The sequence below is a fragment of the Setaria viridis genome, chromosome 5, assembly GCF_005286985.2.
Source record: "Setaria viridis chromosome 5, Setaria_viridis_v4.0, whole genome shotgun sequence".
NCBI classification, from domain to species: domain Eukaryota; kingdom Viridiplantae; phylum Streptophyta; class Magnoliopsida; order Poales; family Poaceae; genus Setaria; species Setaria viridis.
This window is the reverse complement of record NC_048267.2, coordinates 14685988-14700824: the sequence shown is the minus strand read 5'-3', so window position 1 is coordinate 14700824 and position 14837 is coordinate 14685988. Positions and strand designations below refer to the sequence as shown.

Sequence of the window (14837 nt, the reverse complement as noted above, 5' to 3'; positions counted from 1 at the left end):
CAAAAAGGTGTAAACCCTAGGGCGCCCCTACCCGTCTATTTATAGAGGTTCCTGATGGGCCTCTGGATCCGAGGCCCATTAGTACTCCTAAACCTAATCCAACTCGGATCAAATCCGAATTGGGCTTCCAGCCCCTTAAGTGTGTGACCCTATGGGTTCGGATACGTATAGACATGGCCCGAGTACTCCTACTCGGCCCAATAGTCGGTAGCGGCCTCTAGCAAGACGTGCCAACTCCTATACGCATACGAAGATCATATCAGACGAACCATCACAACATAATATACATGCTATTCCCTTTGCCTCACGATATTTGGTCTAGCTTCAAGCTGACCGCTCTTTCTCGATCCTGTGATTCGGAATCCCTTTGTAGGTTAACTCTTAACCGTACGTAGCATGGCCATGCATTTTCGGATCCGATCACTCGAGGGGCCCAGAGATATCACTCTCAATCAGAGAGGGGCAAATCCCATCTTGACTGACCATGTCTCATAGCATGCTTCTTGACAAACCCGAAAGCTACCTTTATAACTACCCTGTTACGGCGTAGCGTTTGATAGCCCCTAAGTAGGTCGATCCACATCTAGAATACATGCGACAGTCTCAGGTCTAAGGACAAAGCGTATATGTTGTTTAAAGAGAGAACTACTTCTCGTGTTGGGTCAGTCCTAGCACATGTCTCCACATGTGTCCACATTATTAGTTCAACATCTCCATGTCCATGACTTGTGAAACATAGTCATCAACTAATACATGTGCTAGTCTAATATTCATGTGTGTCCTCACATGAACTCCGACTAGGGACAACTTTAGAATAACCATACAAGTAAAGAGTTTCACATACAATTCACATAATTGCAAATCAATTCAAGTAGCCTTCAATGGATATTCAATGAACACAACATACAAATCATGGATACAAATGGAATATCATCATCTCTATGATTGCCTCTAGGGCATACCTCCAACACACGGTTCTGCAACAGGCATTTCAACCGGTTTCTGCTCCTTGTCCCCCACATTAAGCCCGTGATTCTTCCCTGCCACCGCCGGCTACCCCTGCGCCCCCGCGGGCACCACTAGTTTCCTCTACTTGCCGTCCTCCTTGGGGCGCTCATCTACGCCCGCGCCCGACGAGGCCGACGCTGACGCGCAGCCCATCTTCGGCGCCCGCCGTATCTCCTTCCCCCTTCTCACTGTTGTCATCCTCCGCCGCCTCACTCGCCCAGTTTGCTGCTGATGCTTGCCTCCTTGCCACGCCGGTGCCACCCCCTCCTCCACCGTCGGTTCGAGGCCTGGATCTTTGGCCTCAAGGCATTGTTGCGGATGCGTGGGGGTTCAGAGCTGGCACAGGAGCTGCTGTGATTCACCAGGGGCGCTGCGGGGAATGCTCTACCTCAAGCTGTCGTCGGGGGATTTAGTGTTCCGTCTAGGGGCAATGCGGCAGGGATCCTGTTGGAGGTATGCCCTAGAGGCAATCATAGAGATGATGATATTCCATTTGTATCCATGATTTGTATATTGTGTTCATTGAATAATCCATTAAAGGCTACTTGAATTGATTTGCAATTATGTGAATTGTATGTGAAACTCTTTACTTGTATGGTTATTCTAAAGTTGTCCCTAGTCGGAGTTTATGTGAGGACACACATGAATATTAGACTAGCACATGTATTAGTTGATGACTATGTTTCACAAGTCATGGACATGGAGATGTTGAACTAATAATGTGGACACATGTTGAGACATGTGTTAGGACTGACCCAACACGAGAAGTAGTTCTCTCTTTAAACAACATATACGCTTTGTCCTTAGACCTGAGATTGTCGCATGTATTCTAGATGTGGATTGACCTACTTAGGGGCTATCAAACGCTACACCGTAACAGGGTAGTTATAAAGGTAGCTTTCAGGTTTGTCAAGAAGCATGCTATGAGACATGGTCAATCAAGATGGGATTTTCCCCTCTCTGATTGAGAGTGATATCTCTGGGCCCCTCGAGTGATCGGATCCGAAAATGCATGGCCATGCTACGTACGGTTAAGAGTTAACCTACAAAGGGATTCCGAATCACAGGATCGAGAAAGAGCGGTCAGCTTGAAGCTAGACCAAATATCGTGAGGCAAAGGGAATAGCATGTATATTATGTTGTGATGGTTCGTCTGATATGATCTTCGTATGCGTATAGGAGTTGGCACGTCTTGCTAGAGGCCGCTACCGACTATTGGGCCGAGTAGGAGTACTCGGGCCATGTCTATACGTATCCGAACCCATAGGGTCGCACACTTAAGGGGCTGGAAGCCCAATTTGGATTTGATCCGAGTTGGATTAGGTTTAGGAGTGCTAATGGGCCTCGGATCCAGAGGCCCATCAGGAACCTCTATAAATAGAGGGGTGGGGGCGCCCTAGGGTTTACACCTTTTGGCTAAACACACTTGCCGCGCCTCCCACGCCCTCGCCTGTTGCAACTCGCGGATCTAGCAGTCCGGCTTGCGACGCTTCCTCCCTGCACGTGTGGATACCTTGGAGGTGTTGCGCCTGCAGCACTTGGACGAGCCATCGACGAGCCGCCGACGAGCCACGACGAGCCGACGACGAGCCGCGGCATCGGAGGCGATCTTATTGTGCACGTGGACGAGCTGCTGAGGAGCTGCTGGACGTGATCGACTACGTACAACTACGTTGATCGACTACGTACGACTACGTGATCGTCTTCACTGCACCGACGCATATCTACATCTTCCGCACCAGTAGTGCGTCGAGTGGTAATCCCGTGATCCTTATACGGCAGTTCTTCCTGGTTATACGCGGTAGAAATTTTGATTTGCGCTAGCGTAGCCTACCTCGTATCCCAACAGTGGTATCAGAGCCGTAGCTGCTTAGTTTTGGATTCGGGATGTGTGCATATGGAGATATGCGAGTTCTCTGTTTGATCTATGTCCTGATTTCGTGCCCTTGCTGTAATGGTAGTGTAACGACATACTCCTACCGGTCGGTTTCCGCCATCGGAGTTAAGTGATACACGTAAACCCAGTTGCAGTGAGGGAAGATCAATATGATTGGTCTAATCGAGATCCAGGGTCATACGCCAGGCGCATTAGATGTGCAATGGTAGATGGGATCTACTGCCGGGGTCGGGATTTTGCCGTATGCGCATGCTTCGGTAAATCAGCCGTAACTTTTCGGTACGATCTCGGATCGAGGCGATTTCTATACGAAAATTGATCTACAGAAAAAGTTACACATGAATTTCAACCGCTTCGCCGTTTTCGGCGAGATTAGATTTCCCAAATTCGGCTTGGAAGATGGAGTTTCGGGCCTCCCAAGTTTGGAACGTTAGGACGCCTAACTCTGTTTTGCAGGATGTATGTATGTATCTTGTGATCAGTATGGCCCCCTTGTGTATGTGATGCATGTGTGTAACTAATTCGTGACTTGCGTGTCGCGCGTACGGCAACACGGCAGGAGCCATATGTGTTGTCACTTTATTGTATTTAATGGTCTGCGTACCAATCTGTGATGATCCAAGCAACTATGTAATCTTCATTACTAGATTCTTTACTAGCTATTAGGCGTAATAGCATGTTCTAGTTCTTGGAGGACTCATCACCAGGAGGATGGCGCACATGGAACATGGAGATGGAGATCACCATGGTGAACAGCTTCTATGGAGATGGAGATCACCATATGAAAATGGGCCATACTGTGTCACAACTGTGTGAATGCTATTCTGATTTATGTTTTACTTTCTGCATGCTGTGATGTTAGAAGTAGAACGATCCCTCACAAAGTTTAAGTTAGTATGCCCTCCCAACTAGAACTTGCACCGTCCCATGTGTTGTACAATTAGTGGTGGGTCTATGAAATTAGGGTGCCACTAGTTTTCCTTGACTAGACGGGTTTGTGTCGGACACTTACATGCATAAGGGTTGGTTTGCTTAACAAGGTCATCTTAACGGTTAAGGACCTTGGGGCATAAAGGTTGGGCGCCGAGACATGGAGATGTCACCCAACAACAGGAGTCATATGTGATATGATTAGCAAAAGTTGCTTACCGATCTACCTCGTTTGCTAGCGGTGATGCTAAAGCTCACTAGTAGACTTGTTAGTTGTGGATCCTGAATCACTAAGTTTCAATAGAGGGATATTGATTTTAGTGGGAGTAGATTCTGTTAAAATAGTTTAATGTAATTTGCTCTATCATGGATACGTTTGTCTTAGTGTATTTTGCATTACTTTTGTTGTAGATTAAATGGCACCTAGCAACACCACCACATCGTTTGCTTTGCGTTCGGTCCTTGAGAAGGACAAGTTGAATGGAACAAACTACTCGGATTGGATCCGCAACCTGAGAATTGTTCTCAGGGCTGAGAAAAAGGAAGATGTTCTAGACAACCCACTACCAGAAGAACCTGCTGAGGATGCACCCGCTGCTGCTAAGAATGCTTACAAGAAAGCATGTGATGCTAACCTCGAAGTAAGCTGCCTTATGCTTGCTTGCATGGAACCCGAGCTGCAGATGCAGTTCGAAACAAACCATGAGGCGCACGATATGATCGTGGCGCTTAGAGACATGTTCCAAACACAGGCCAGGACTGAAAGGTTCAATGTGTCTAAGGCCTTTGTTGAGAGCAAGCTAGCAGAAGGCGCAGCAGTAGGACCACACGTAATCAAGATGGTTGGTTACACTCAACGGTTGGAGAAGCTAGGCTTCCCACTGGGCCAAGAGTTGGCCACTGATTTCATTCTTTCATCTCTTCCGGCTAGCTATGGGAACTTCATCTCGAACTACCATATGCATGGGACGGAGAAGGGTCTAAATGAGCTGTGTGGTATGCTCAAGACAGCAGAGGCTGACATAAAGAAAAGCGCTAGTACCAGCCATGTGATGGCGATACAGAACAAGCCCAGCTTTAAGAAGAAGGGCAATTCTTGGAAGAAGAAGGGCAAGGCTGGAACGTCCAAGCCAAACCCACCGCCCAAGGTTAAAGCTGGACCTGGACCTGCTCCAGATAAAGAGTGCTTTTACTGTCATGAACTTGGTCACTGGAAGAGAAACTGCAAGCAGTACCTAGCTTCCTTGAAGAACGGCGGAAGTAAGAGTACTTCTACCTCAGGTACGCTTGTTGTTTATGTTATAGACAACATATTTCTCGCTGATACAGTTATTAATTCTTGGGTATTTGATACCGGATCGGTTGCTCATATTTGCAATTCGATGCAGGGAATGATAAGAAGTAGAAGCGTGGAAAGAAGAGAAGTTGATTTCCGCGTGGGCAATAATGCAAGAGTTGCTGCTTTGACCGTCGGGACGATGCAACTCCACCTCCCGTCAGGATTTATTATGGAGTTGAATAATTGTTATTTTGTTCCTAGTTTAAGTCGAAACATTTTATCTCCTTCATGTTTGATGAAGGATGGTTATTCATTTGCGAGTGAAAACAATGGTTGTGTGATCTCTAAGAATAATATGTTTATGGCTTTTGCACCCATTGTGAATGGATTGTTTGTTTTAAATCTTGATGGTTCACCTGTCTGTAATGTAAGTGCTAAAAGGCCTCGGCCTAATGATTTGAGTCCTACCTACTTGTGGCATTGTCGTTTGGGTCATATAAGTGATAAGCGCATGAAGAAGCTCCATTCTGATGGACTTCTAACTTCGTTTGATTTTGAATCATACGAGACATGCGAGGCTTGCTTGCTAGGCAAGATGACCAAGACGCCTTTCACAGGATTTCCTGAGAGAGCAGTAGACTTGTTGGAACTCGTACATAGTGATGTATGCGGACCAATGAGCACAACGGCTAGAGGAGGATTCCAATACTTCATAACTTTCACTGATGATTTTAGTAGATACGGCTATGTCTACTTGATGAGGCACAAGTCTGAAACCTTTGAAAAGTTCAAAGAATTTCAGAATGAAGTTGAAAATCAGCGTGGCAAGAAAATTAAGGCCTTACGATCTGATCGTGGAGGCGAGTATTTGAGCCACGAGTTTAGCAATCATCTAAAGAGTTGCGGAATTGTTCCACAACTTACGCCGCCTGGAACACCTCAGAGAAATGGTGTGTCCGAGCGACGTAATCGAACTTTGTTAGACATGGTTCGATCAATGATGAGCCAGTCGGACCTACCGTTGTCATTTTGGGGATACGCTCTAGAAACAGCAGCTTTCACACTTAATAGGGTACCATCTAAATCCGTAGTTAAGACACCATATGAGATGTGGACTGGAAAGGTTCCTAGTTTGTCTTTTCTAAAGATTTGGGGATGTGAAGTGTTTGTCAAGCGACTTCAGTCAGACAAGATCACACCCAAGTCGGATAAGTGCATTTTCGTGGGATATCCAAAGGAAACTTTGGGATATTATTTCTACAACCGATCAGAAGGCAAAGTGTTTGTCGCTCGGAACGGGGTTTTCCTAGAGAAAGAGTTTCTCAAAGGAGAAAAGAGTGGAAAGACAGTGCATCTTGAAGAAGTTCAAGATGAGCCAATCGGGCAAGAATCAATGAGTGATGCTAACGTAGCAGAACAAGTTGAGATACCCATGGCAAGAGAAGCACCGCCACAACCACGAAGGTCGGCAAGGCTCCGCGAAATGCGGGAAATATTATTGTTGGACAATGATGAGCCTGCGACATATGCAGAAGCAATGATGGACCCAGACTCCGAAAAATGGCAGAGTGCCATGCAATCCGAAATAGAGTCCATGGGAGACAATCAAGTTTGGAACTTGGTTGACCCGCCTGATGGTGTTAAAGCCATAGAGTGCAAGTGGATCTATAAGAAGAAAAAGGACATGGATGGAAATGTTCACATCTACAAAGCACGACTTGTCGCAAAAGGTTTTCGACAAGTTCAAGGAGTTGACTACGACGAGACCTTCTCGCCCGTAGTGATGCTTAAGTCCATTCGGATTATTCTAGCTATAGCTGCATATTTCGATTATGAGATATGGCAGATGGATGTCAAGACAGCTTTCCTGAATGGAAACCTAGCTGAGGACGTGTATATGATACAGCCCGAGGGTTTTGTCGATCCGAAAAATGCTGGAAAGGTATGCAAGCTTCAGAGATCCATTTATGGATTGAAGCAAGCATCTAGGAGTTGGAACATTCATTTTGATGAAGTGGTCAAAGGGTTTGACTTCACCAAGAACGAAGAAGAGTCTTGTGTTTACAAGAAGGTTAGTGGGAGCTCTGTAGTATTTCTAATCTTATATGTGGATGACATATTACTGATTGGAAATAACATTCCTATGCTTGAGTCCGTAAAGACTTCACTGAAAAATAGTTTTTCGATGAAGGACTTAGGAGAAGCGGCATATATTCTGGGTATTAAGATCTATAGAGATAGATCGAGAAGGCTTATAGGTTTAAGCCAAGATACTTACATTGACAAAGTGTTGAAGCGGTTCAGCATGGAAGAGGCAAAGAAAGGGTTCTTGCCTATGTCACATGGCATACATCTCAGCAAGACTCAGTGTCCTTCGACTGCTGATGAGCGGGATCGCATGAGTAGAGTGCCATATGCCTCGGCTATTGGATCTATCATGTATGCAATGATAAGTACTCGCCCAGATGTTTCATATGCGCTAAGTATGACAAACAGACACCAATCTGATCCAGGTGAGAGTCACTGGACAGCGGTGAAAAACATTCTTAAGTACTTGAGAAGGACTAAAGATATGTTCCTCGTCTATGGAGGTCAGGAGGAGCTCGTTGTAACAGGTTACACCGATGCTAGCTTCCAAACCGACAGAGATGATTCAAAGTCACAATCAGGATTTGTGTTCACGCTAAATGGTGGTGCTGTTAGTTGGAAGAGTTCCAAGCAGGAGACGGTGGCCGATTCTACGACAGAAGCCGAGTACATCGCGGCTTCGGAAGCCGCGAAGGAAGGTGTTTGGATAAGGAATTTCCTGATTGAGCTTGGTGTGTTCCCGAATGCGTCCAGCCCATTGAATCTCTACTGTGATAACAATGGGGCAATTGCGCAAGCAAAGGAGCCAAGGAACCACCAGAAGAACAAACACGTAATGCGGCGATTTCATCTCATTCGAGACTTCGTTAACCGGGGTGAGATCAAGATATGCAAAATACACACGGATCTGAACATTTCTGATCCGTTGACAAAACCACTCCCGCAGGCTAAGCATGATGCGCATGTAAGAGCTATGGGTATTAGGTACCTTCTAGATTGACTCTAGTGCAAGTGGGAGACTGTTGGAGGTATGCCCTAGAGGCAATCATAGAGATGATGATATTCCATTTGTATCCATGATTTGTATATTGTGTTCATTGAATAATCCATTAAAGGCTACTTGAATTGATTTGCAATTATGTGAATTGTATGTGAAACTCTTTACTTGTATGGTTATTCTAAAGTTGTCCCTAGTCGGAGTTTATGTGAGGACACACATGAATATTAGACTAGCACATGTATTAGTTGATGACTATGTTTCACAAGTCATGGACATGGAGATGTTGAACTAATAATGTGGACACATGTTGAGACATGTGTTAGGACTGACCCAACACGAGAAGTAGTTCTCTCTTTAAACAACATATACGCTTTGTCCTTAGACCTGAGATTGTCGCATGTATTCTAGATGTGGATTGACCTACTTAGGGGCTATCAAACGCTACACCGTAACAGGGTAGTTATAAAGGTAGCTTTCGGGTTTGTCAAGAAGCATGCTATGAGACATGGTCAATCAAGATGGGATTTCCCCCTCTCTGATTGAGAGTGATATCTCTGGGCCCCTCGAGTGATCGGATCCGAAAATGCATGGCCATGCTACGTACGGTTAAGAGTTAACCTACAAAGGGATTCCGAATCACAGGATCGAGAAAGAGCGGTCAGCTTGAAGCTAGACCAAATATCGTGAGGCAAAGGGAATAGCATGTATATTATGTTGTGATGGTTCGTCTGATATGATCTTCGTATGCGTATAGGAGTTGGCACGTCTTGCTAGAGGCCGCTACCGACTATTGGGCCGAGTAGGAGTACTCGGGCCATGTCTATACGTATCCGAACCCATAGGGTCGCACACTTAAGGGGCTGGAAGCCCAATTCGGATTTGATCCGAGTTGGATTAGGTTTAGGAGTGCTAATGGGCCTCGGATCCAGAGGCCCATCAGGAACCTCTATAAATAGAGGGGTGGGGGCGCCCTAGGGTTTACACCTTTTGGCTAAACACACTTGCCGCGCCTCCCACGCCCTCGCCTGTTGCAACTCGCGGATCTAGCAGTCCGGCTTGCGACGCTTCCTCCCTGCACGTGTGGATACCTTGGAGGTGTTGCGCCTGCAGCACTTGGACGAGCCATCGACGAGCCGCCGACGAGCCACGACGAGCCGACGACGAGCCGCGGCATCGGAGGCGATCTTGTTGTGCACGTGGACGAGCTGCTGAGGAGCTGCTGGACGTGATCGACTACGTACAACTACGTTGATCGACTACGTACGACTACGTGATCATCTTCACTGCACCGACACATATCTACATCTTCCGCACCAGTAGTGCGTCGAGTGGTAATCCCGTGATCCTTATACGGCAGTTCTTCCTGGTTATACGCGGTAGAAATTTTGATTTGCGCTAGCGTAGCCTACCTCGTATCCCAACAGATCCGACAATGGCGAGGCCTGAGGTGGCGCGAGCGGGTGATCTGGCGGGGGCGGCCATGGCGGCGGTGTTTGCCACGATGGTGTAGGAGGCGGAGGCCACCTGCCTGTAGAGCTTCGAGCTTCACGAGAGCCTACCAATGCGCTGGTTCAGTTCGGGGGGTGGAGGGAGGGGAGGATTAGGGAAGGACCGGACTCGCGCAAATACGTAGGGCGACAGAGGTGGTTTTGGCACCACGCATTTTTACAGGAAGGATAGGAAGCTGTTGGAGGTAATTTTTTTTATTTTCCCCTAAATAAGGTTTTCGGGCAATTTTAAGGAGCTTTTGGAGTAGCTCTATTAAGAAGGGGAAAATAACAGGTGGGCACGTATATATTGATTTGAACTTACAAGTACTGATTTGAACTTTCAAGTTAACAAAACGATATTTTGATGTGCTTGATTACTGCGTTACATGCAAATTTGGTATGCTACCATCCAGATCATTTGTGTATAATACAAAATAATGTGCTCAAAAGTAACATCAGCCATCACGTGAAAAATTATGAACAAAGAAGCCAATCATATGGTATCAGCCATCTGTGAGGGTTGTAGTGAAAAGACGGCCGGACATAAACTTTTGGGAGTTGGTTCCGCTTGAAGGAACTTCGAGTTATCGGGCTGACATAAATGGTTTCACGAGAAGAGGTTTACCTATCATATGGTATGTCCAATTTTTCATGAAGGGTGGATGTAGCACTCATATTGAAGAACAAGTCGGAGGTGATGAAGTTGAAGCGGAAGAAAATGTGTAGAGTAATGCGGGTGGAAATGAAGAACTCGATTACGAAGAACAAGAAGGTGGAGATGCAGAACATGATGTAGCATCTTGGGAACCAAATGGAGAGGCTGATGAGGGGAAGAAATTCCTGAGTTAGTAGAGTAGATGGAGATGGAAGGAGAGACGGTCAATGGTGCCGTGGATAATGACTCCTCTGATGAGGAAGATGGTTATCCTGTACCGCGAAATTGGTCAAATTATGACCATTCCGCCCTATGGGTGAATACTGAGGAAAATGTTCCTTGGAAGTACGGGGAGAATGAGGTACGCGTGGGGGCTGTGTACCAAAGTGGGGATGAAATGAAGTTGGCTATTAAGAGATGGTCCACTTTGTGTTTGCAGCGTCAGTTCAGGGTGGAAAAGAGTAGTCTGAAGGTGTACGATGTCCGGTGTGTGCGAAATGATTGCCCATTCAGGGTGTATGCATACAAGGGCAAATGGAAGGATTACTGGGAGGTCACTAAAGTGGTTGAGCACCAATGCTTGCTAGCTGAATTGGAAGGAACACACCGCAACCTCACTGCTGAATTTGCTGCTCTATACATGTACCCTCAGATTGTGGAGAATCCAAGCTTTGAGCCCAAGTCCATTATCTGTGCCATAGAGGAGAAGTTCAAGTACAAGATCAGCTACAACAAAGCTTACCGTACTAAGCAAAAGGCGCTTGAGATGAAGTGGGGTACATTCGAAGCATCCTACGACAACCTCCCTGCCTTGTTGCACACCATTTGCCAGGGAAATCCTGGAAGCTTCTATGACTTGAAAGCATATCCAGTTCTTCAGTTTCTAGGCAAACAGGTCCTATAGCGGTCATTCCTTGTGTTGGGTCCTTGCATTGAGGCTTTCCGACTTTGTTGACCAGCCATTTGCATTGATGGCACATTTCTGACTGGAAGGTACAAAGGGACAATATTGACAGCTATTGGGACCGATGGTAACAATCAGGTGTTGCCACTTGTGATTGTTTTTGTGGAGAAGGAGTCTGGAGATAGCTGGTACTGGTTCCTCGAGAGGGTGAAAAACATGATTGTGTTGGACGTCCAAGGGGTCTGTCTCATTCATGATCGGCACAAAGGCATTATACAAGCAATTGACGACCTACAGAATGGAAGTCAAGAGTGTTTCAGGGCACCGATATGGCCGGACTTGAAGAGTAGGTGGTGCATGAGGCATATGGGTGCGAACTTTCACAGCCAATTCAAGAACAAGACCCTTACGAAATTGTTCAAGCACCTGTGTAGCCAGAATCAGGAGACAAAGTTCAACCTGCTATGGAAGAAACTTGAGGACCTCATAAAGAAGCAATGCGAGGAACTAGAGAAGAGGGCAGTCAATGGTGAGGCCGACCAACCTGTATCTCTGGAGGACATCGGGCTCGACGGTCCAAATGTCAGGCGAAGACGGGGAAGATCCATCAAGACCTTCTCACAGTGGATTGAGAATGAACCGAAGGAAAAGTGGGTATTAATTTTTGATGACGGAGGTGCACGGTGGGGTATAATGACGACAAACCTGGCTGAGGTTTACAACTGGGTCCTGCGCGGTGTTCGTGGCCTACCCCTTGTTGGTATTTGTGGAATTTTACCTTTATCGCACCATGAAGTATTTCAGGGAAAGGTACCAATTGGCTGATAACTCAATGCGCGACAACCACATAATATTTGGGTACAAGATGACAGAGTACATGGAGGAAGCAATTAAGAAAGCTCATTTGCATCGTGTGAAAGAAGTGGGAGCCGTGGAACGCCGGTTTGAAGTTGTTTGCAGGGACAAAGTTCGAATGGGCGGGAGGCGCGAGAGACACACACATGAATGCATCCTCAGGAATGAAGGAGTGTGTTTGCTCTTGCCACAAGGCAGGTTGCTTCACAGGCATTGCACCCATGTCATTGCTGCATGCTTCGAGGTAGGGGGCCTCCAACCCCATCGTTTCGTGCCGGACTATTTTCTCAAAGAAACCATATGGCAAACTTGGAGGAACGAGGTTTATGGATATCGTATATTGGGAGACTTTGTCAATAATCCTGGGAACGCCGCCCGCTACATTCCTGATCCTGATCCAGAAATGTGCCAAGGAGTGGGGCGACATGGGAACAAACGTATCCGTAACAACATGGATCAATCTGAAGCAAGTCCTGATGTCCTTCTATGCTCCAAGTGCCACGAAGCTGGTCACACCTACAAGAACTACCTGGCAATGACGTATGGAAGTGCGAGCACCCAAGCTGCATCTAATAACTAGTAATGTAATGTACTGTCTATCTTGAGTTGTGTTATTGTAACTTGAGCTATCGTCCTTAGGTAATGTAATGTAATGTTTATTTGTCGTTGTGGACAAGGACATAACGTATTTTAATATTTATCGTGGACCCTTCTATTTGTAATGACTCGTATGTGCCGTAAAGTTATGCTGTTTATTTGCAATGTAATGTAATTCAATGTTATATTTCCTTCACATGTTCAGTTCCTTATTTCTTTCAATACTTGTGTTGCAGGTATGGCGGCACACCTAGGTCCACAAGGGTAGCAGACTCCTAAGTTGCTCGACCCTGCCTTGGACGGCCAGCACAAGTCATTCCAGTCAGCCGTAGTTGGTACCACCCTAGGCACATTTCGGGCTCGTATCCCGCTTGCGACCATGGCGATCGACCGATGTTGGATCCCGAGGTACATCATACTTAGTAATACTTGTGTGTTAAGTTCAACGATTAATTTGTGTAAACTAATTAATTTTTTCATGGTACAGGTTGAGTGCGGCGGGCCTTCTCCATGTGGCTAGGCTTGTGGAGGGCGACATGGTCGACCATTCAGTGCGACGTGGCCGCGAGAGACCTACACGGTTGCAGTTCGACATGTCATTGCTAGCAGCTCTGCTGGACCGGTGGCGGCCGGAGACGCACACCTTCCACCTCCCGATCGGTGAGTTGACCCCCACACTAGAGGACGTCTCGATGCTACTGGGCCTTCCCTGTGCAGGGGCCGCCGTAGCCGCGATGGATGTCCCACCTGCCTGGCGCGACGAGCTGCTGGGTCGGTTTGCGGATGTTCCCCATGTTGACGGTGCCCCGTAGTACCACACTTTCAGCAGCTCCCACGGCCCAACGAAGGCATGGCTCCAGCAATTCAGTGTAAGTATTTAATTAGCAGCAAGTCTAAATAATTTTTGTCAATTTTTCTTATTGTTGACACAAGTCTGAAATTGTTTTGCAGGCCGAGTAAATGAGAGAGGATGCAGACGAGGCCACAATAGCGCGTCACTTGGAGGCGTACCTGCTGTGGCTCTTCGGCTAGACCCTCTTCTATACATCGCAGGGGAACTCGGTGCTTAAGCACCTTCTTCCTTACGCGAGGGCTATTGCGGAGGCCTCGCTCACCGAGGTTCCACAGTACAGCTGGGGTTCAGCTGTGTTGGCGGCCACGTACATGGGTCTCTGCGCGGGTTGTGTGAAGGTGACTTCGGTGGATCCAATCTTCCTTGGCTGTCCGTTACTGCTTCAGCTTTGGGCCTACGAGTGGTTCCCCATAGGGCGACCTCGTGTCGACATGTCACCCTACCCTGGGGGTTTTGACGAGGACGACGTCGACAAGCCCACGATGGGGTCGTTGTGGTGCCTAAGGAGGGTACAGTTCTTCTACTACTATTTTTTGATTCATATTACACTTTGGAATTTTCGAGGTCCTAACTGAGAAATTGTGATTATATTTGTTGCAGGCGGTTTGGACGGGGGTGCAAACAAAGAAGTCATACCCGGACTTCGTCGGTATGTTCGACGCTCTGGTGGACACCGACGTGAGGTGGAGACCCTACAACTTCGAGGAGGTGGAGGCTCGTGCCCTGCATGGCCTGTCTTTGCTATGCCATCGGGACATGGCATACTGGAGGACGAGGAGACCAGTAGTCTACGACATCCACGTCGAGGACTACGCGGTTCACCGTGTGATGAGGTAGTTCGGCCTACTCCCCACTTCCGACAACGTCAGCCGTTCCAGCTTCCGTTCATAGGTACAATCCAGCATTTTCATTCTCCTGGCATTAAGAATTTTTTGTTTATGTAACTTGTGTAACGATGGTTCCATTAGGGCTAGCCGTCAGGGTGGTGGTGGTGCTGGGCTTGGAGTGCTATGCGCTCCGAGGATGGTTCCCTGGGTCGCCCTGTGGGCGACCGCACTAGACGAGGTGGTCCAGGAGGCCCGGGCACACGATGCTGATGCTTTCGCAGCGTACCTTCGCTAGTTCTTACCGAGGACCAGGACACGGGTGCTGTTTGTTCCCGCTGAGCCACTGACAGAGACCGCTCCAGTCATGCAGATGTACCCTCGCGCAAGAGACGTCAACTACAACTGCGCGGTAAGCTACTGTAATTTTTGTTTTTACTAAACTTGCATCATTTGG

At 47.2% G+C, this 14837-nt stretch overlaps 1 pseudogene; it reads left to right on the top strand.

The window, feature by feature from the left end:
• The first annotated feature begins 9634 nt into the window (after positions 1 to 9634).
• Positions 9635 to 14538, top strand: LOC140222802 (uncharacterized; annotated as a pseudogene).
• Positions 14539 to 14837: the final 299 nt, after the last annotated feature.